The sequence below is a fragment of the Mustela nivalis genome, assembly GCF_964662115.1.
Source record: "Mustela nivalis genome assembly, chromosome: 7".
NCBI classification, from domain to species: domain Eukaryota; kingdom Metazoa; phylum Chordata; class Mammalia; order Carnivora; family Mustelidae; genus Mustela; species Mustela nivalis.
The window spans coordinates 102,675,549-102,698,946 of NC_139026.1; the positions used below are offsets into that span (position 1 = coordinate 102,675,549).

General features: G+C 46.3%; 1 long non-coding RNA gene across 2 annotated transcripts in view; it reads right to left on the reverse strand.

Moving 5' to 3' along the window:
• LOC309870410 overlaps window positions 1-23,398 on the reverse strand; it is a 56,704-nt gene that overhangs the window by 22,343 nt on the left and 10,963 nt on the right. Inside the window, exons 2-3 of one of the 2 annotated variants that reach the window (XR_014314563.1) lie at window positions 6,261-6,461; window positions 4,783-4,900 (exon numbers count right to left, since the gene is read on the reverse strand). This is a non-coding gene — a long non-coding RNA (uncharacterized lncRNA). The remainder of the gene's footprint in view (window positions 1-4,782; window positions 4,901-6,260; window positions 6,462-23,398) is intronic. The other variant, XR_014314562.1, reaches the window with a different exon arrangement.

Consider the following 23,398-nt stretch of genomic DNA (forward strand, 5'->3'; position numbering starts at 1 on the left):
AACTAAGAATCACAGAAAGACACTAGGATACTTCCTAATTTGGGTCAACAATAAAATTTTATTAGTTGGCTGTTCCAGTGTACAATTTGTGGAAGCACTGACAACATTTTCCTTTTTCAAATCAAATACACATGGGTAGAATGCAGGCAACATTGTAATGCACTGCTCATTGGAACACCAAATGCAAGGAGGGCTATCAGAAGCAATAAAAAGGTATCGAATATGAGACTCAGAAAAAGCACCCTTGATGGGCACTCAATGAGGATCCGTAACCGTAAGATCTAACATCTCATCCTATGGAATTCACCCATATAACTCCTCAATAAACAACAGCCTGCTGACCACCATAACCAGCTCTTACAGTGAAGCCAAAAACTCCCAGTCCTCGGAAATCCCAGCCATTAGGACACAGTCACAGAAACCACACCCTTAACTCAATAAAGGACAGACATTTCATGAAGTGGAGGATAGAGATCAACTCCACTCCCATGAAGTAACTCTACAGTTCACTCCAGATCTGTCCCCTTCCCAGGATCACATGGGACACTGCATTCTTCCATTACTCCATCCTCAGAACAAAACCATGACTGTCCTCATCAGTCCTGTGTGCAGGCTCACAGTGAGCCCTGCGAAAGCCAGACACCTTCTTGAGAGCACTCAGCCTCTCACACCTGTCCTAGCAGGTGGAGGGTGCGGTCTCCCCAACTTCTGTACCAACTAGAGAATACTTGGAACAGGCCTTGCCATACTCCATGCAAAAGGCATTTTCTCCATCTGCAAAATCATGGACAGTGAAATGCCACGGATTCCCTGTACCTTCTTGAACCTAGATAAGGTAGAGCTACATCTTGGCCAGAGCGATTATCCCCAACAACCACCCCCTACACACACACACACACACACACACACACACACACATCCTTCCCTTGTGCACTCGAGACCAGTTTCCATCCACTTTGCTCATTCTCAGGCATTGTCTCTGCATGGTAGTACAGTAGAACTGAGGTGCTGGGACTGAGGTGCTGGGTGCTAAGCCATCACCTTGAACCCACTTACTATCATAAGTTAATATTCATTTTATTAACAGATGCATCCCAGAAGAAATTGCCACCATGGCCATTAGAAAAGTCATTACCTAACAGCCTGTCCTGACAGCCTGTGCCAATCTCCACAGCTTCACTCCCTGGCTCCAAGGATTGGCCCATCCATGAGCATGTGACTTGGTCTCTGCCAATGAGCTGGGAGGAACCTTGGGTCCCAGCCTACAGAGCCAAGCAGGGGGTGGACCACCCATGCCAGGGGCTTTTCCATCATGACTGCAGAAGGGGCACAAGCCAGGCCCGAGCCAGTGCCACAGAGGGCCCAGGAAGCCAGGTGCTTCATAACATTGCTGAGAGTGCAATCAGACTCATCCTGAAGCCCATGCATGCTAGATCCTCCACTAACTCAGGAGAACCCCAATGTGCTCATGGTCTTGGCCTGAACAAGATGAACACTGGTGTGGTATAGAACCCATAAGATATAGAACCTGCAAGATTTTCAGCCAAACAATACCTACATGGAATTCAACCACAGACAAATGTGTTGTGGGAAGCTCAAGGCCTCTGGAGATACGGGAGGGGTGGTGGGGGTAGGAGGGAATTCCTGAGGCCTTAACTGTTGGCCAATCTCACTCTCATCTTTTTTTCTTTTCAAGTGCAGGGGCCAAGGTCATGCAGGACAGATCCCAGTGTCCTCCCACTCTGCCCCTGGAAAAGAAGAGCCCTCTCCTCCATCATCCATCCTGTTGTAAATCTGGGGTGTGGGAAACTACCACCCATGGACCAAATGGACCTCCCCCTGTATTCTCTCCATCAAGTGTGTCTGGAACATTAGTTATGGATGGTCTGTGGCTCCTATCAAGCCACAGTGTAAGAGTGGAGTCATTGTCAGAGACACCACATGGACTGCAACACCTAACACAAAATATTTCCAGAACACTTTCCAGAAAATTCTGTGCCAGTCCCTGGCCTCCAAAATCCTAGTATCATGTCCCTTCTTTGAGGAGAACATAGCACCTTCTGGGTCAAATCTTATCTCTTCACCCTCACAGGCAAGGACTTCCATCCTCTTAGCCAGAACTCCATCTCCATCATCCTCTGTTGCACCTTGAATGGAGCATCTACAGGTCTGCAGCCCAACGGCAATTCACCGTCCTTTCCGTGGCAGTGGTGCTCAGAAATGGAGGTGTAAGTGTGAATTTATGAGGGTGAGCATGTGTTTCCTCTTTGGTAGTAAGGAAGATACAATACAGTGGCATGCTTTTCTGTCCCACAGGAATGGCCACACAATGTGGTTGCATAGTGATATCAGAAGGAAGCCACCTTCACAGAACAAACTTCATCTGGGAAGACTCCTAAGTTCCTTGTCCTGGACACTAGGTTCCACCAAGGCTGGGGGCACACAGAGGGACAGAGACTCTCCCTACCCATCAGAGTTTGTAGGATGCCTACTGTTCCAGGACAAAAGATTCTGAAACCACTCATCCACCTGTCACCCAACCAGACATCTGTGAGAGAGATCTACTCCAAGAAAGAAGGACAGACAGAGAGACAATGAATGACAGCCTTAGTGACAAGTGCCATGACAGGGGACACTCACTAGGACTGGGGGTTTGCAGGTTGGCCAGACCTGGGGGTAGGGGTACGGGAATGCTCCAGGAGGGTGATCACAGCTGTGTCACAACGGTGGATGCTCAGGAGGACTGGGGGTGTGCAGGGTTGGCCAGACTGAGGGGGCAGGGCAACCAGGGGTGTTCCAGGAGGATGTCACAGCTGTGCCCTCAGGTGGCTACATGTGTCAGTGTGACTGGGCATTGGCCAGACCATCAATGACAGTGTGGGCAAGGGGTGATGTCCCTAAACGAGGGAGTCCCCCCTGCACCTGGTCCCTATGCTGCCCTTGAGCAGAGCAGAGGATGGACTGAGCTGTGTGTGGCTGTCGGAGGGAGAAAGCCAGCTAGCCACAGATGCTACCTGCCAAGTAGCTGTAGGACCAGGTCCTGGTCCTCAGCTAAGATGATGCTACCTGCCAAGTAGCTGTAGGACCAGGTCCTGGTCCTCAGCTAAGATGAAACAATCATTATGTGTAGTGACCTATTTCCAGGGACAGGTCGTATGCTCAGTGCTTTGATAACTATATCCTCTCCCATTGTATTTTTTAAAAACACCATAGGCAGGTAAGATAGACCTACAAAAAGCTGTCCCTAGTTAATGTATGTAACTTGACCCTGGCCCTAACCCTAATATCTAGTTAAGAGATACTCGATTTAGGATACTGCTCATAAATTAGAGGATGGTATTTAGGAGCTAAGGAATTCAGGGACCAACCTTCTTTGGTCTTATTCTCCCTTGAATCTGGTAAACGGGAACACATTGGGCCACGTGCTATCTGGAGAGTGGCCACGCGGGGGCAACAGTGAGTACACAGTGCCCCAAATCCCACTGCAAAGCCCATTCTTCCTTCATCCTGTCCAACCTTGTTCATTCAATGTTTACAGATCATTGTATAGATGATGAAAAGAGTGACTTTGTTGAATTTTTTAAAAAGCAAACTAATTCTTTCAACCTGGTAAGAACAGAAGATTTTTTCTAAAATCTCAGAGTTGGCGAGCACATGAAGGCCCAGGGGCCTGGGAAAGGCTATTACTATGGAATCTCTTCAGGTCTACTTAGGAAACAAGGATGGCTTCTATTCCGCTTCTTTTCAGGAAGAATTTGTGTCAACTATCAGCCCTGAATCCACACAAAATACTGCAGCTCAGAGGAAAACAAAAGGAGAATCAACAGCCTCCAAAAGCAGAGACAGAGCCACACCCAGGAACAAAGAAGACAGACCACACGGAAGGCTCTGCTCAGGCCAGTTTGCATTTCTGTGGATCCTCTGGAGCTAGAATCCCCCCAGTGCACTCTGGAGCTGCACAGAACCCTCAGAGTGGGGGAAACCTGCATGCACCCCTTGAGGTCACCCACACACTCAGCAGCCGCCCAGGCCACAAACCTGGAGCATGAAGCCCCATCTGAACTCCGCTCTCCACTCAGCCCCCACCCCAGCGACCCCGCCTCAGCACCAGCAGTTAGGGCTGGCTAGTTTGAGTTGTCAGGCTTCTGTGCCCAGAGGCCTGGCCTCCCCAATCCCCCCAGATTGGGGACCCCTGAGCCATACCCCAGGACTCCATCTGCCACCCAGGAGGAAACCATGCCATTTGGACCTGTGCAGAACCCTCAGAGGGGCAGAAACCTGCATGCCCCCCTGAGGACAGCCCCACCTTCTGCAGCCCCCTGTGTACAAACCTGCAGTCCTACATGCCACATGACCCTGCCTTCAACTCAGTGCCCCGAGGAACTCACCTCAGCACTGGCAGATCAGGCCTGCCATGCCCTTAGCTCAGCTCACCTCAGGGACCCCGCCCGTCCGCTCTAGGCAGACCTGGAACTCCCTCTGCCTCAAAGCTCTGGGATCCCCCCTCCTTCTTCCAAAATTACAGTGGCCTAAGGCTTTAATGAAAAAAGGAAAAAAACTACCTCCTGAATGCTTAACACCTCCTTTCCTCTTCCATCCTATTTCTCTCCATTGATCTTTGTACCTGGGCAAACTGTAAGGAACATATGAATGGAACATGGACATGCTCTGAGATCTGAATCTTTCACTGCAGCTTTCTGAGGGCTCATTGTGTAAACAGAAACTAGTGTATCCTACCACAGTGTGTTTGAAAATGAAGAGCGAAAATCACTCCATTTTCACCTCACTCTTCATGAAGCAGAACAGGGTCGTCTTCTTTTCTTCATTGACTTCAACTCCAATTCGTTTCCATGCAGTGTTCATTCTTCTGCTTCAGGGATAGGATTTCGTGATTCCTCACCTGCATAGAACACCCAGAGCTCATCACAAGTGCCCTCCCTAATAGCCATCGCCCATTTAACCCTTCCCCCCACACCCCTGCCCTCTAGCAACCCTCCGTCTGTGCTTCGGTGGAGTCTTTTTCCTCATTGGCCTATCTGTCTCCCCTCACTCTGTTCATCTGTTTTCTTTTGGAAAATTCCATAGGAGTCAAGTCATGGGGTATTGGTCTTGTCCTACTGACGTTGCTGAGCTTAGTCCAATCTAGATCCATCCACAGACTTGCAGATGGTAAGATTTCATTCTTTTTGAAAAGCTGGGTCCTATTCCATTGTGTGTAGATAGAGATATGGATATAGATATAAATCTCCCCCATCTTCTTTCTCCATCCTTCAGTGAATGGATATTGGGACTCCCTCCATAGTTCAGCTATGGTTCATAACGCTGCCATAAACATCGCAGTGCTTGTACCCCCAATGAATGTGCATTTTTGTGTCCTTTGGGTAAATACCTAGGAGTGCAATTGCTGGATCCTAGGGTTGTTCAGTTTTTAGCCTTTGGAGGAACTACCATACTCTCTTCTAGAATGGCTGCAACAGCCCACATGCCCATCGACAGTGCAGGTGGGTTCTGCTTTAAGCAGAATGTTCCCTGCCAGCAATTTCCTAAGGAGGAAACGGAAAACCTGTGGGATAACCTGACTCAACCAGCATCAGGCAAGAAATTCACTCCAGGGTTCCTTACACCAAGCCCCTTGAAGCCACCAGCATGCCTCTATCTAAGAGAATTCCCAAAGACCCCTTCTGACTTCACCACCCATGAAACTGCAGAGAAAATATGGCATATACAACTCTCTAAATGGTCCACTGAGTGAAACAAGAAAGTCAAGCTTCCCTTTTAAATCGTCCAAGGCTCCTTGGAATCATTTTGAATTTTCTCTCTGCCCTCATTGAAACTCTTTGGATGAAAAGATAAATCCCTTCGGATACATCACCTTTAACAGAGGAGAAGGCATCATCCATGTCTCTATCTGACCACAAACAGCCACCTCACTCTAGAGGCCGGCCATTCCACCACAGCGTAGGCCCAGTGAAATAAACACTGTTAGATGAAGGATCACATTCTATGTTAAAAACACACGCAGAGTTAATCTCATCTTCCCTTTCTAATCAAAGGGATTACCTAGGGAAGAGATGTTCCAAATACCTTCGTAAGCCAGAAATGAACAGAGAAAATGGGATCCCCTGCCCTGTACCCCCTGCAGGGAAACTCAGGAACCCTGGCACCCACTCTAGATTGCTGACAGCTTCTTCAGTGCTACTTTGTGGCTCTACTGGAGACAAGAAAAGCCCAGGAGGTTTGGAGTTCAAGAGAAGCTTTACCTCCGGTCCTGACATGGATGTGACATTGTGCCCAATGGACCTGCTCTTTTTTCTGAAAGCTGACGTCCTGGGACAAGCTGCATGACTGACCCAGACGCTGATTTCAAAACTTCAGGTCTCGTGGAGCCAGAGTGAAGAAGGGTTGTCAGATGGGCATACGCAGGCACCTCCCAGCTAAAGCCTGCACACCTGCTCCGATTCCTGGGAGAAGGAGAGACACCTGCTTGTTTCTGAAGAAGTAATTAACTTCCTTCTAAGGTTGACCAGTAACATTGTCCCTTTTGGAGAAGCAAATATACTCTTCCAAACAAACCCATCAGTTCCAAATGCGACATGAGTCAGGTTTGGTTCCCCCAGGACCCTGATCCCCACCCCAGGACTCCACCGGCCACCCAGGAGGAAACCAAGCCATTGAGAGCTGCACAGAACCCTCAAAGCAAGAGGAACCTGCATGAGCCCCTCAGACCACTCCCACCTCTGGCAACCTCTTCGGGCCCAAAACCCTAAGCCTGATGCTCAGCCTCACACCCTCCCTCAACTCTGCCCCCAGGGAGCCTCTGCTGGGTCCCTCAAGGAGCCGTGTGGGCCAGCTGGAGGTCCCCCATGCCCCGACATGCACCTAACGAGAAAGCCCTCCCAGCTTGGTGCTGGCAGGCGGCCCCAATTGCCGCCCAACACCAGCCAATTCTCACGAGCTTTCTGCCCAAATTGACATAGATTTGGGCAGAAAGCTCGTGAGAATTGGCCAGAAATCCCCGGCAAACTCGATTCCAGCAGCAGGGACCTTGAGGGGAGACACCTGGGCCCAGCCTGGGGTCCCGCGTGGTCTCGGCCCGATGCCTGGGAGAAAGCGCTCTAAGTGCCAGGTGCACGCCCAGCCCGGGTCACCTCGGAATGCTGGCCAACCTCGCCCTCTACTCATTCCCCCACCCCAGCCCACCTCAGCACCGGCAGGTGGGGCCTGCCAAGTCCCTAGACCCTCACCCTAACTGGAGGTTGGGTTCTCAGGCTTCAGTCCCCATGGGCCTGGCCCAAAAGCCCTCCAGATTGAGGACCCCTGAGCCATACTCCAGGACTCCGCCTGCCACCCAGGGGGAAACTGTGCTGTTTGGGAGCTGCGTGAAACACTCAGAGCAGGAAAAACCTGCATGCCCCTCTCAGGCCACCCCCACCTTTAGTGCCCCCTTCTGCCAAAAAACCCAGAGCCTGAGGCTCAGTCTCACCCCCTCCCTCAAATATGCCCCCCGGGGACCTCCCCTCCGTGGGGGCCCCCAGGCAGCCTCGTGGGCCCAGCTCACAGTCCAGCACGGCCCCGACATGCACCTAGTAAGAAAGTACTCCCCTAAATCTCAGTTTTCGAGGGCAGGGTTGAGGCAGAGGAAGAATATATATATATATATATATGTATATATATATATATATACATATATATATATATTTTTTTTTAACCCCCCTCTGATTCTAACATGTGACCTAAGTTGGTGAGTACTGCTTGTCTGCCAGTATCTGTAAAGACATTCCTACCTGAGGTTTCACGTTCGAATTTCCTTAAAAGCGATTCTAGGGAAACCTTGTATGTAATTCGCATCTCTCAATCCCCAAAACCTTATAATTTTTAAATTCTTTTTACTCCCAATACCTCTCAAACTGAGAATACAGAATCAGTATGATGTTGAGAGCATCACATACTAAAGCTCTGACAGATTATAAACTCAGTCAGTAGGTCTCAACTGGGGCCACTCCCCTCCTCCCCCCAATTTGGCAATGTTTGGAGGCACTTTATTGGGTGTCACAACTGGGGGAGTGCTACTGACATCTAGTGGGCAAAGGGAGTAAAGGCCGCTGGTGCTGGCATCTGCCACACAGAGGATAGCCCCCTAATGCCAAGAATTATCTGATATGAAATGTCAACAGTGTTGGGGCGCCTGGGTGGCTCAGTTGGGTAAGTGTCTGCCCTCGGCTCAGGTCATGATCCCAGGATCCTGGGATTGAGACCAGCTTCTCCCTCTCCCTGCAGCTCCCCCTACTTTTGTGCTTTCTCTATGTGTCAAATAAATAAATAAAAATCTTTTTTTAAGATTTTTATTTATTTATTTGACAGAGAGAGAGATCACAAGTAGGCAGAGAGGCAGACAGAGAGAGAGGGAGGAAGCAGACAGCTCCATGCTCGTCTAGATCCCAGGACCCTGAGATCCTGAGCTAAGCTGAAGGCAGAGGCTCACTGAGCCATCCCACTGAGCCATCCAGGTGCCCCAATAAAAATCTTTTTTTTAAAAAGTCAATAGTGTTGATCATATTTTCCAGTATCCTGAAGTCCAGAATTTTTCATTTTATTTACAGTTCTTTTTTAAAATTTATTTGTCAGAGAGGGAGAGAGGGCACAAGCAGGGGGCGCAGTAGGCAAAGGGAGAAGCAGAGTCCCGAGTGAGTAAAGAGCCTATTGTGGGGCTCCATCCCAGGACCCTGAGATCATGACCCAGTGGAAGGCAGATGTTTAACCAACTGAGCCAACCAGGTGTCGCAAGTCCAGAATTTTTTAATCCTTCATGTTCCCTGAAGAAATGAAGCCTAACATTCCCACTACTCTCTTTTTATTCATTGAATACTATGATTACAAAGTGCATAAAGAGAATCACTGAGGATCAAATTTAAGAGAGATAAGGACAAAAATAAAGCATTTTATGTTGAGGGAGGAAGGGATTTATGGTAGCAGAGAAAAATCTCCTAAATAGCAGAGGAATAGGAATGATCACACTTATGTCCTGATTAATTCAATTATTTGGAGAAAACAAAGAACATGATTCAAGAAAGTTTATAAAAGAAAAAAAAAAAAAGAAAGAAAAGAAGCCACCCCAAAACCTAAGAGTGATGGAACCCAGCCCTGGGAAAGGCCTGGCATGGGAGTAGACCCTTCCACCCAAGTAACAGAAGGAAGACGAGGTGATACGATAGCTCTTCATTTCAATCAGTGGCACATTTCTGTGAGATGATTTCGAGTGGGGCAGCTGGGTTACCCAGTGGGATACAGTGATCTGGAACCAAGCCCTGATAAACGACGAGTATATAAAGAGCTTGGGTGGCCCAGCCACTCTCTCTCCTACATGGAGTTCTGAGTCTGGTGTCTCTAAATCCGGGGCCATAGGTGACAGTTTGGGGAAATCAAGCTTTGTCTACCTGCTCAACCCTAAGGACATAGAGGCAGAGACCTTGGAGCCAAAGCAGAGTTTTGTGTGTGTGTGGTTTTTTGGTTTTTTTTAAAGAATTTATTTATTTGACAGAGATCACAAGTAGGCAGAGAGAGAGGAGGAAGCAGGCTCCCCTCTGAGCAGAGAGCCCAATGCGGGACTCCATCCCAGGACCCTGGGATCATGACCTGAGCCAAAGGCAGTGGCTTAACCCATTGAACCACCCAGGCGCCCCCAAAGCAGAGTTCTAATCTAACTTTGATGGATGAGTTCCTCCGCACTCCCATTCGGAAACCTCTACCGCAGGATTTAGGTGAGCCAAACACCGGCCTTCAAGGCTCTCCAGCAACACTTATCAAGTATTACCGTGCTCACAAATCCCCTGAGAATCCTCCCAGCACACGGATTCTAATTCAACAGGCCTGACATTGGGTCTGCTCTCCCGCCATAGTGATGCTGCTGATTGGCGGACCCCATTTTGGTGGCCTAGAGAAAAAAGTTAGAGCCGGAAGGGGTCCTGCTGAGTCACGGTCTTGACAATAATTCAAAATGTCTGAAGAACTCATTAAAGGGTGTGGTCTTTGCTGAGACCACTTTGCACTAGAGTATAGGGCCCTCCTATAGTATAGGGACTACACGGTGGGGCAAAAGGAGAGAGACCCGCAGGGGAGAACTGGGCGTGATGCCCCCTACTGGTCAGAATACTCCATTACCCCAGAACGGAATTGCAAGGAGTGATCTTTTCTCTCCTTACATTGGTGTCCAGGCCAATACACAGCTTCAACAAACTTTTTTTACCAGCACTAAGTCTAGGACGATGGAAATAAACTCAAGATATGCAGAATTCTAACTAACTGGAAGTCTTATTTAAGTTTATACCTGTGGGCGCCTGGGTGGCTCAGTCCTTAAGTATCTGCCTTTGATTGAAGTCATGATCCCAGGGGCCTGGGGTGGCCTGCATCTTCCTGCTCAGCAGGGACCTGCTTCTCCCTTTCTCTCTCCTCTGCCTCTCCCCCTACTTGTGCTTGCTCTCTGACTCTCAAAGAAATTAAAAAAAAAAAAAAAAAAAACGTTACTCAGTATTTAGACTATTTCAGCACCATTGAAGTCTGTCCTGCTTTGCTACTCACTGTCCACCTCAAAGTCAAGTAAGCAGTTGCTGCAGACAGTCACTCAGAGAGTGAACATGTGTTCTCTAGAGTTTGGCAGACAGGTGCCTGTCTCATTTAATTTAAAAACAAACGTCTAGGGGTGCTTGGGTGGCTCGGTCAGTTAAGCCTCCGGCTCTTGATTTCGGCTCAGGTCATGATCTCAGGGTGGTGAGATGGAGCCCCGCATCAGGCATGCTGGCCATGGAGCTGCTTAAGGTTCTCTCTCTCCTCTCCCTCTACGACTCCCCCTGCTCTTTTTCTCTCTCTCAAAATAAGTAAATAAATAATAAACCAAAAATCTAAAGGTGAGTGGTCCGATTATTTTCCCATTTGTTCTCTGCTCCATTTCATTCTCCCCTGGAATGGAAACAGAGGGCCTATCCTTGTGTTCTGCTTTGTTTTGCAGAGGACCAGACCTCTACAAATCGGATTTCCTGGAATCTCTGGGCAGCTGGCTTCTAGTTGTGTTTGACCAAACAGGGGAAGCCCTGGGGGAGATTGGAACACAGGAAAAGGGGAGAAGGCATTGTTCTATCTCTGTTTCTGGATAGCTTTCCTGTAGCAATGCAGGGCTGCAGGCTACAGCCTTGGGCAGTTTCGGCAGCAGAAAGTCAGGGTTCTGGCAATAACTTGGCAGGGAGTGTATTCTGTGCTCAGGATCTCCCGGCCCTGGGTGTGGATCAGCTGCCTGCAAACACTGAACTTTGGGTTACCTACCCTCCCTTCTCATTTTGCTCCATGAGCTCTTCAGATATTTTTATAACAAATCCTCTTCATAGATTTGGTATGTTTGAACTACCTAGTATCATTTCAGCCTTCCTGTCTGCACCCTGACTGATAGCATGTTTGAAATGGGTTAGTGTAGGGATGCCTGGGTAGCTCAGGCGGTTGTAAGTCTGCCTTCGACTCAGGTCGTGATCCCAGGGTCCTGGAATCAAGTCCTGCATGGGGCTCCCTGCTCTACGGGGGAGGCTGCTTCTCCTCTTTCTGCCTGCCACTCCCCTGATTGCGTTCTTTTCCTCTGTCAAATACAGTCTTAAAAAAAGAAAAGAAAAGAAACAAGAATGGGCTAGCGTGGCTGAACAGAGACAGAGGGCTCTGTTGACAACTGTCAAGGCACTGATCCAGAATTAATTTGCTCAATACCAATCTAGCAAGTGTGTCAGGTTAGTGAGTAGACAGAGGTTTTTATGTTTTTAAAGGGGGAAAGTAAGTATCATTTATTGATTTATTTATGAGAGAGAGAAGGAGAGCACAAGGGGCAGGGGGCAGGCAGAGGAGGAGGGAGAAGCAGACTCCCCACTGAGCAGGGAGCCCGATGCGGGACTCGATCCCAGTTCGCCAAGACCATGACCCAAGCTGAAGGCAGACACTTAACCAATAGAGCCACACAGGCACCCCGACATAGAGATTTTTTAGTGTGTTTCCCTTCTTTTGTCTTTTATTAGAGAAGACAGTATAATATGGAATAGACTTACTAGCATGCCTTCTGGTAATACATATGCTTTCCGAGCCTTCTCCTCCACATTATATCCCAGTAGGCGTTATAGAAATGATCAGGCTGACTAGTCAGGGAAAGTGAGTCATGCTCGGTTTAGAATGACCTTCAGCTCCTGACAAGGAGCCCCAAGGAATGTATCTGCTCCTTGGAAGCCACAGAATTATAACCGCAGGAGCAACAATGATTGAGAAAGTGGAATGCACTGATAGCTGAGACGATGCTTATGTGAATTTTTCCTTTAAAAAAAAAGATTGTATTTATTTATTTGACAGAGAGAGAGAGCGCGCACAAGCAGGGGGAGTAGGAGAGGGAGAAGCAGGCTTCCCACCGAACATAGAGCCCAATACGGAACTCCATCCCAGGACTCTGAGACCATGACCTGAGCCAAAGGGAGACACTTAACAACCGAGCCACCAGGCACCCCTGAATTTTTACCCTTTATAAAATTTAGGTTTTAATTATTTACTTAACAGGTATGTATAGAGTACCTACCACATGCCTGGCATTGTTCTAGGAACTTATAACACAAGCAGGAAACAAGTGCCCCACGTCCCCACATTCTGGTGAACATAGAGCTAATTCTGAAAGTTCTGAAAAAAACAGCACTTTGCTATATTTAGACAAAACCAGGGGCTTCTGGCTTCCTCAGTCGGAAAAGCATGCAACTCTTGATCTCAGGGCTGTAATTTCAAGCCCCACATTGGGCATGGAAATTACTTAAAGTCTTCAAAAGAGAGGAAAAAAAATCCAATGCAAGATTTTAAAGGTGTGTCATGGTGTGATCTTTTCTTAAACATTCTGGTCAGCTCCTCAAATTCTGGCAAGAATTGTTTGGTGTCAATCCTCCCTGCCCACAAAAGCAGAAACACTGATGATGTGTTTTCACATAGGCTGGTGAAAAGTACTTGTGGTTACAGATGCTGGAAGCTTTCTTTTTTTTTTTTTTTTTAAGATTTTATTTATTTATTTGACAGAGAGAGAGAAATTACAAGTAGGCAGTGGGGGAGGGGGAACAGGTTCTCCACTGAGCAGCGAGTCGAACACAGGGCTCAATCCCAGGACCCTGAGATTGTAACCTGAGCCGAAGGCAAAGGCTTAACCCACTGGGCCACTCAGGCAGCCCAATTCTAGAAGCTTCTGTTTGAGGAATTACTACAACATGAATTCCCTGAGATTTTTTTTAAGTAATTTCTATGCCCAGTATGGGGCTCGAACTCACAACCCTGAAGTCGAGAGTCTCATGCTGTACTGACTGAGCCAGCCAGGTGTTTCCCCCCACCCCCACCCGCAGAGACCATCTTATAGAGACTCCCCCAGGGGTTTGATGATCATGTGGAGAAGGAAAACTTTGTAATAACTTCAATCCAAAATCTGAATGAGGAAAAGAGGAAAAATCCTTCAAAAACTCATTCACAGCTGAAATGTCCTCTTCTCATTTCCTGAGAAAGTTCCCTCCTTTAGTCATGGGGGAGGTCCTGGGTTAGTAGACTGATCACAACATGGACGGCTCTTCTAACCCATGAGGACAACTGCTTAATTATCCTTGACCCTGGAGCACATCTGTTCTGGTTAGAATTGGACTGTGCTGGGCACCTGGGTGGCTCAGTGGGTTGAGCCACTGCCTTCGGCTCAGGTCATGATCTCTCGGTCCCGGGATCGAGTCCCGAATTGGGCTCTCTGCTCGGCAGGGAGCCTGCTTCCTCCTCTCTCTCTCTCTCTGCCTGCCTCTCTGCCTACTTGTGATTTCTCTCTGTCAAATAAATAAATAAAATCTTAAAAAAATAAAAAATTGGACTGTGCTGCCCAGTGGTTCTGAAAGGGGTCCCTGGGCCAGCAGCATCAGTTCACTGGGAACAAGTCAGACTTGCCCCTTCTCGAGCCTCACCCTAGGGTTAGTATCTAAGGTGGGGGAGGGTAGAACACAACAATCTGTATTTTAGCAAGCTCTCCAGGTGATTCCAATGCCCCCCAAAGTTGGGAGCTGCTGGTACGAAGCCCATGTCTCAATTGTACTTGACAGAGTCTCCACTGTTTTCCTAAAGCTCCGTGATGGCCCCAAAATGTATGCGGCCATGCAGACATCATTTACATATATTAAGAGAAAATGATTGTTCTTTTTTAATAGAAACTTTTTTTTTTTACTTGTATCAGTTCAAGAATTTCACCCCTAGTGGCGCATTACGAATGTCCCCAGCCATCCCTCTTCATCATGGTCTCCGTTCCAAAAGCCAACAAAGAGCATTAGAGTTCTGCTCCACCATTTCTAGCTGTGGTATCCAGGTGGCTCTGGTTTGCTTTGAATACTCTTTTTCAAAGTCAATGCTTTGACTCCCACCCCCACCCCCAGACACTCCACTAAGAGCATGGAGGGGGCACCAAGGGGCAGGCGGGTAGTGGCTCCCCTCTGCCTTGCCACAGCAGCCCATCAGTTCCTGAGAGCTGGGTGTGAGTGTTTTATCTGCCGCAACTTTAATATCCTCTCTTACAGCTAGAATTACTGCGGCTGCTGGCACCAGACCTGACCTCCAATAGATCCTCATTAAAAGACTTAAAGTGGATGCACTCCAATTACAAGACCTTGAAAGGGTCTTGTATTGCTACTTTTTGCCATTACCACCTCCTGGTGAGGAGGGGGTAATGTGCACCCTTGCTTGAGTTCTTTGGACAAGGTAGCTGTCTGTCCGACTCCCTCTCCTGAAAGAAGCTCTGATTCCCCATCACTTGTGGTCCCACGGTAGGGGAGACACAAGGGGGCGTGTGCATGTGGGTGGCTCAGTCAGCTGGGCATCTGCCTTTGGCTCCAGCCATGATCTAGGGGTCCTGGGACTGAGCCTTTCTCCCTTTCCCCCCTGCTCGTGCTCTCTCTCAAATTAATAAATAAAAATCTGTAAAAAACAAAAAACAACATCCACAGAAATTCATTTCATGTGTTTGGATTTTTTGTTTCTTATTTATTTGTCATTATTTCCCTCTTTATTCTTTTTATGTTTTAAAATCTTCTACAATTGGGCACCTGGGTGGCTCAGTGGGTTAAAGCCTCTGCCCTCAGCTCAGGTCATGATCCCAGGGTCCTGGGATCGAGCCCCACATCAGGATTTCTGCTCAGCAGGGAGCCTGCTTCTCCCCGTCCCCTCTCTCTGCCTGCCTCTCTGCCTACTTGTGATCTCTGTCTGTCAAATAAATAAATAAAATCTTAAAAAAAATAAAAAATAAAAAATAAATAAAATCTTCTACAATTAAATGAAATATATTTACTTAAAGGGGAATGCAAACTTTATGTTAAAGGCATTTGTTACATGTTGATAGATTTAGATGCTACCACTTGTAGGAAATACTGAGTTTACAAAAGGACAGGTGTTTTGCTCCTTGGTGAGAGTATATTTAAAAGCAAGGGAGGGGCACCTGGGTGGCTCAGTGGGTTAAGCATCTGCTTAGGTCATGATCTCAGGGTCCTGGGATAGAGCCCTGCATCAGGCTCTCTGCTCAGCAGGGAGCCTGCGCCCCACACCCCAGCCTGCCTCATCTGCCTAGTTGTGATCTTTGTCAAATAAATAAATAAAGTCTTTTTAAAAAATAAAGTAAGAGAGTTGTTACCACAATAAAATTAAATAAATACCCATTAAATTCCCGGCAAATACCCATCGGGCTCCTGGTTCAGCAGGAGTCTGCTTCTCCCTCTCCCCCTCATCTTGTTTGTGCTCTCTCAAGTAAATAAATAAAAACCTAAAAAACAAAAACAAAAAAAAACAAAACAAAACAAAAAACCCACGAAAAAAACTGAGTCAAAAATTGGTTCTTTATGGGACGCCTGGGTGGCTCAGTTGGTTGGACAGCTGCCTTCAGCTCAGGTCATGATCCCAGCATCCTGGGATCGAGTCCCACATCGGGCTCCTTGCTCAGCAGGGAGCCTGCTTCTACCTTTGTCTCTGCCTGCCATTCTGTCTGCCTGTGCTCGCTCTCTTCCCCTCTCTCTCTCTCTGATAAATAAATAAAATTTTTTTAAAAAATTAGTTCTTTAAAAGGACTAATAAAATTGATAAAATTCTGAGGGCACCTGTCAGGGTCAGTTGGATCATGTGACTCTTTTTTTTTTTTAAAGATTTTATTTATTCATTTGACAGAGAGAGATCACAAGTAAGCAGAGAGGCAGGTAGAGAGAGAGGAAGGGAAGCAGGCTCCCTGCTGAGCAGAGAGCCCCATTCGGGACTTGATCCCAGGACCCTGAGATCATGACCTGAGCCGAAGGCAGCGGCTTAACCCACTGAGCCACCCAGGCGCCCCGGATCATGTGACTCTTAGTCTTAGAGTGTTTGGGGTTTTTTTTTAAGATTTTATGTATTTTTTTGAAAGATTGAAAAAGAGACAGCACAAGCTTGGGGGGGAGGGGTGGGGCAGGGCAGAGGGAGAGAGAGAAGCAGACTCCCAACTCAGGGCTCAATCCCAAGATCCCAGAACCATGACTTGAGCTGAAGGCAGACGCTCAACTAAGTGAGCCACCCAGGTTCCCCTTGATCTTGAGGTTTAAGTTTGGGTGCAGAGATTACTTAAAAAATAAAATGTTTTTTAAAAAATTTGATAAAACTCTAGAAGGACTGTTAATTATTTTAAAAAGGTAAGGCACGCATCCTAACTTTAGGAATGAAAACACATGATGTTCTTATTTATTGAAAAAGCTCTAAAAATATAATAAGAGAGGCTCCTGGGTGGCTCAGTGGGTTTAACCTCTGCCTTTGGGTCCTTCCCAGGGTCCTGGGATCGAGCCCCACATCAGGCTTTCTGCTCAACGGGGAGCCTGCTTCCCCCTCTCTCTATGCCTGCCTTTTTACCTACTTGTGATCTCTCTCTCTCTGTCAAATAAATAAATAAAATCTTCTAAAAAAAAAACTGACTAAAAAAATAAAAATGTAATAAGAGAACCTCATACTTGTTAGAATGAAAACTGTCAAAAAGACAAGACATAACAAATGTTGGCAAGAATGTGGAGAAAAGGGAACCCTCACGCACTATTGGTGGGAATGTAAATTGATACAGCCACTGTGGAAAACAGTATGAAGGTTCCTCAAAAATTTGCAAATAGAACTACCATATGTTGCAGCAATTCCACTTCTAGGTATATATCCAAAGGAAACAAAATCACTGTCTCCAAGAAATATCTGCACCCTTATGTTCATTGCAGCATTATTCATGATAGCCAAGACATGGAAACAACCTAAGTGTCACAGATGGATGAATGGATAAAGAACATGGGATACATATATATGTATAAAATGGAATGATATTCAGCCATAAAAAAGGAAAGAAATCCTGTCATTTGCAATAACAAAGATGGACCTTAAGGGCATTTTGCTAAGTGAAATAAGTCAGAGAAAGTCAAATACTGTATGATCTTACACATGTAATCTAGAAAAGTCAAACAAGAGAAACGGAGTAGAATAATGTTTGCCAGGGGCTGGGGGCAGGGAGAGAAATGGGGAGATGTTGGTCAAAGGATACAAACTTTCAGTCCTAAGAGGAGTAAGTTCCAGGGATCTAATGTGCAATGTGGTGCATAGTTAACAATACCGTGTTGTATCCTTGAAAGCTGCTCTAAGAGAGGAACTTTAGGGGCACCTGGGAGGCTCAGTCAGTTAAGCAGCTGCCTGTGGCTTAGGTTATGATCCTAGAATGCTGGGACCGAGTCTTGCCTCTTGGAGCTCCCTGCTCAGTGGGGAGTCTGCTTTTCCTTCTCTCTCTACCCCTCCCCCATACTCATACTCTCTCTCTCAAATAAATAAAATCTAAAAAAAAAAAAAAAGTAGAACTTTAATGTTTCCACCATACCACCCTCACCACCAACAAAAAGGTAATTATGTGAGGTGAAGGATGTACCTAACCTCATTGTCATAAGCATTTTGCAATATATATATACATATATATGTATATATATATGTCAGAGAAGGAGGCCCAAGGCTTCCCCCTCTCTCTCTGCCTGCCTCTCTGCCTGCTGGTTTTCTCTCTCTCTGTCAAGTGAATATGACATATATATATACATGTATATGATACATATATATGCATCAAATCATCACATTGTACACCTTAAACTTATATGATGTTTTATGTCAATTATAAAGCTGAAATAAAAAGAGATGATGTAAATCCTTACCCTGATAAATTTGAAATTTATATAAAAATGAAAAATTTCCTACAAAATCACAACATACCAATAATATCTGAGGATGGAAACAATTTGAAGAGTTACATACATATTTTTAATCAACTCTAGGTAACACCTCGTCACCAAGGAAAAAACCTAGGGTGGAGTACTATTAATATAATAGCAGCTGCAGGCTTAAAATGTAAACAAACACTGAGCCATAATGCTACTCACTTAGTCCTTAGTCTGGAAGGATTCTGACAGAACAGTATGAAAGGAGGGGTACCTGGGTGGCTCAATGGTTTAAGCCGCTGCCTTCAGCGGGGGTCCTGATCTCAGGGTCATGGGATCGAGCCCCTCATCAGGCTCTCTGCTCAGCGGGGAGCCTGCTTTCCCCTCTCTCTCTGCCTGCCTCTCTGCCTGCTTGTTTTCTCTCTCTGTCAAGTGAATAAATAAAATCTTTTTTAAAAAACAAAAACAAGGGGCGCCTGGGTGGCTCAGTGGATTGAGCCGCTGCTTTCGGCTCAGTGTCCTGGGATCAAGCCCCGCATCGGGCTCTCTGTTCCTCTCTCAGCAGGGAGCCTGCTTCCCCCTCTGTCTCTGCCTGCCTCTCTGCCTACTTGTGATCTCTCTCTGTCAAATAAATAAATAAAATCTTTAAAAAAAAAAAAAAAAAAAAAAAAACAGCAGAAAGAGGCCCACGATTCCCAATGGCCACTGACTTTGCTTAGTCCCAAAATCTAAAATGTGAAGGATGAAATCATGCTCCTCTTTCTTTCTTTCTTTCTTTCTTTCTTTCTTTCTTTCTTTCTTTTCTTTCTTTTTCTCTCTTTTTTAAGATTTTATTTATTTATTTGACACACAGGCTTCCTGATGAGCGGGGAGCCTGATATGGAGCTCTATCCCAGGACCCTGGGATCATGACCAGAGCCACCCAGGCACCCCATATTCCTCTTTCTGACAGCAGATAGAGCCATTGAGACACATACAACGGGCCTGCCGCAAAAACCTAAAGGCATCTTGGACCTATGATCATTTAACAGTAGAATGTAAGGGGTTCTGGGTAATTGAAACTGGCAAAGTTCCTGGCTCTAATGTGCCAGACCTGGTAAGAATTTTCAATCCTGGTAGGTCCACCTCTCAGGAACCAAGAGCTGGGATACATTGTACATCCTGCGGAGAAGCAAGGGTTTTGTTTGTTTCAAGATCTGCACCCCAAGAGAACTTAAAAGTGAAGCCACCACAGAGCATGTCTCGCTCCTATCAGGAGAGACACAAACATGTTCATCGGAAGCCTGTCCACAGGCAGGAAAGGAGTCAGCAGAGAGGCTCAAACGGCCAGGTGAAAATACTTTTTTTTTTTAAGAGAGAGAGAGAAAGAGAGCACAAGGGTGAAGGGACCAGAAGCAGAGGGAGAAGCAGGTTCCCCACTGAGCAGGGAACCCAACGCAGGGCTCAGGACTCGATCCCAGAACCCTGAGATCATGACCTGAGCAGAAGTCAGACTAAGCCACCAAGGCACTCTTTTTATTACAGAGAAATGTTCCCACCACACTACTCCCACTCCCAGTGGTGCTGCAAACCATCCCTGTGATGAGGGCAAAATTATACAGAAGAGAGTGAAATATCTGCTTTAAGAGAAGAAAAATCATCTTCTGGTCAAAACACCTGTGTTTGGGTCCACCTGGGTGGCTCAGTCATAGACCATGACCTTCGGATCAGGTCATGATCCCAGGGTCCTGGAATGGACCCCACATCAGGCTCCCTGTTCAGTGGGAGGCCTGTTACTCCCTCTCTCTCCCCCTGCTTGTGTTCCTCTCTCTCTGTGTCTCTGTCAAATAAATAAAATCTTAGGAAAAACAATAACAACAAAAAACCTGTTTTGCTGGTTAGAATTCAAGATCTATGTATCTAAAGGACACTTTTAGGTGTTTCGGTTTTTTTTAAGATTTTATTTTTTGACAGAGAGAGAGACAGCAAGAGAGGGAACACAAGCAGGGGGAGTGGGAGAGGGAGAATCAGGCTTCCCTCTGAGGAGGGAGCCCCAGTTGGGGCTCGATCCCAGGACCCTGGGATCATGACCTGGGACCATGACCTGAGCTGAAGACAGATGCTTAACAACTGAGCCACCCAGGCGCTCCTTATTTTGGTTCATTTTTATAATGCATTTTGTCACTTCATTCTTTATTAACAGAATGGTGGGATGCAATCTGCTTTTAGGAACATCCTTACCCGACACACACGCAGTACTGGTAAAAGTTAAACATTACTTTCCAACCATGGAGGGGGTGGGGGGAATTATAGTTCTGTGGTACTAGCTAGAAACACAAAATCCATGGTATTTTTTTTTTTTTTAAGCACTAGAGTTATTTGATACTGAACACTTTCTAGTGGTGAGTCTAGAAAATTTTTGAAAAATTACACCGTCTTTTCACTTGTAACACTCTGTGCAGTGACTATCATGACCCCCATTATACAGACTGGCATCCATAAGAAGAAATCTTAGAAAACCTGAACGTTTGACTTAAGTCACAAGCTACGAAGTAGAGAAACTGAAGCCAGATCTGACTGTTAAAAATTATGCTGTACAAATTCATTCTCTGAGACGACCTCTAAAATGTGTGTTTGGAAGTCAGGAAATGGGTGGTGTGGGCACTATCTTGTCTAGATTAGGGACACAATACTGCAAGATCTCCTCGCAACTGCCTCTGCGATTAGTACACTCTGCCGGGAATTCACTTTCTTAGAAATGAAAAGGGCTTGTCCATTCTTCCAGTGCCATCTTCCAGCAGCTGAAAATGTATTCCCTTTTCTAATCCTGGGACCAAAGAGAGAAGACACCCCAAAAACTAAGTTTTAAAAATTTAGAATCAGAGGCTCCTGAGTGGCTCAGTCAGTTATGCATCTGCCTTCAGCTCTGGTCAAGATCCCAGGGTCCTGGGATCCAGCCCCACATCAGGCTCCCTGCTTAGTCGGGAGTCTGCTTCTCCCTCTCCTTCTGCCGCATTTTCTCAAATAAATAAATAAAATCTTTAAAAAAAGAAAAAAACCCTATGAAAAAAAAAAGTAAAAACTTACAACCACAATAAACTGAATATTGATTTAAATATAAGGAAATGTAAAACAGTTAAAAGCCTCACTCAGGGGTCATCTGGGTGGCTCAGTGGGTTAACCCTCTGCCTTCGGCTCAGGTCATGATCCCAGGGTTCTGGAATCGAGCCCCACATCGGGCTCTCTGCTCAGCAGGGAGCCTGCTTCCTCCGCTCTCTCTGCCTACCTCTCTGCCTACTTGTGATCTCTGTCAAATAAATAAATAAATAAAATCTAAAAAAAAAAAAAAAAAGCCTCACTCAGCTGCTAACTTCAAGTTCAGGTTTGAAGAATCCGCCTGCTGAAGAATCCTGGTCCATGTAGCTATCAAGCGTCCCAGGGCACCAGCTCCTCAAAGATGGTGGAAAGAACCGTGTGAGCTGCAGACCATTTTCTGGGCACACCCTTCAGCTCTTCACGTTGGCTCTTCGGCAAGATGAATGGCCAGTTCTTAACCAGGTCATTGTAACTGCAGTTGAAGGTGATGGGTTACCGGCTGGTCCTTATAATGCTCTGACACGGGGGCACAGCCTACACGGAACTCCCTTTCCTCCACCCTGCCAGTTCAGGAATTCTATTCCCGTTGAAGATAGGTCGAGTTCAGTAGGGGGAAAAAGAAAAAAAAAGGCAAAATTAAAGCCATGTAGAAAAAAAGCAACAGCTCAAAAGTGAGATATCAACACAATTCAGCTTGTGAGTTTGGGGATAATTTATTGGCCAAGGACAGTTTCCCTGACCTGAATCATTTGACTCAGCTAAAAATCATTTGTCTCTGAAAGGCACTGGAAGCATGAGCCTTCACAACTGAATGATGATGAATAACCTTAAATAACCCAGGATAGCTTCAGCTGGGTATCTGAAAAATATAAAATGTAAGAACCTTTTTTTAAGTTTATTTACTTATTTGACAGAGAAAGATTACAAGCAGGCAGAGAGGCAGGCAGAGAGAGAGAAAGGGAAACGGGCTCCCTGCTGAGCAGAGAGCGAGATTCGAGGCTCAATCCCAGGACCCTGAGATTATGACCTGAGCTGAAGGCAGAGGCTTTAACCCACTGAGCCACCCAAGTGCCCCTGTAAGAATCTTTCTTTTCTCTCTCTCTCTCTTTTTTTTTTTTAAAGAGAGAAAGAGTGCAAGTGGGGAGGGGCAAAGGGAAAAGGAGACTGAGAATCCCAATGTGGGGCTCCATCCCTCGACCTTGAGATCATGACCCGAGCAGAAATCCAGAGTCAGATACTTAACTGACTAAGCCACCCAGGCACCCTAAATGTAAAAATCTTGATATGAAAATAGGAATAAAGGATTAATGTTGTTCTGAATACAGAAGAGAGTGGGAAATAGAGCTGACAAAGATCTAGACTTTACTGGCCCTAATTCTCATTCTAGGGGGGAACAACACAGAGAAAAAAATGTTCCAGTTTTTCAGAATCAATAAGGAAATGAAAGGCAGTCTCAAAACTGAGAAGCAGAACCTTCCAGCTCGGATTGTGGATGACTAGCTTGTATCAGGTGAACCCTCAGGTGAGAGCTGGGGAAGCAGGATAAACATAAGAACAACTACTTGAAAGCATTCAGTGCCATAAGGAATTGAAGAAGTCAAGGTGTTAGAGAGAAGGGAAGTGCAGACATGGCATTTGCCAACTCTGAGCAGTGCCGGAAAGACTGGGTATCCTCACAGAAAGTGGCAATTCGGAGGCTGGTTGGTAAGCTGACTAGTTTTGGGAACCCCACAGGTTATGAGGGGGAAACAATATAGGACCCACCCCAAACTGCCCTGGAGGGCTAAAAATAGACTCTGACCTCATAAAGACTGGCAGGTGCAAAAGTAAAACTTTCTCTGGGAAAAGGGAAGACAAGTAAGCACATTTCTATAACTTTTTAAATTTCTTATTTTTTTAATATTTTATGTATTTATTTGACAGTGGGAGAGAGAGCACAAGCAGGAGGAGTGGCAGGCAGAGGTAGAGGGAGAGGCAGGCTCCTCCCTGCGCAGGGAGCCTAACTCGGGACTTGATCCCAGGACCCTGAGATCATGACCTGAGCTGAAGGCAGACACTCAACCAACTGAGCCACCCAGGTG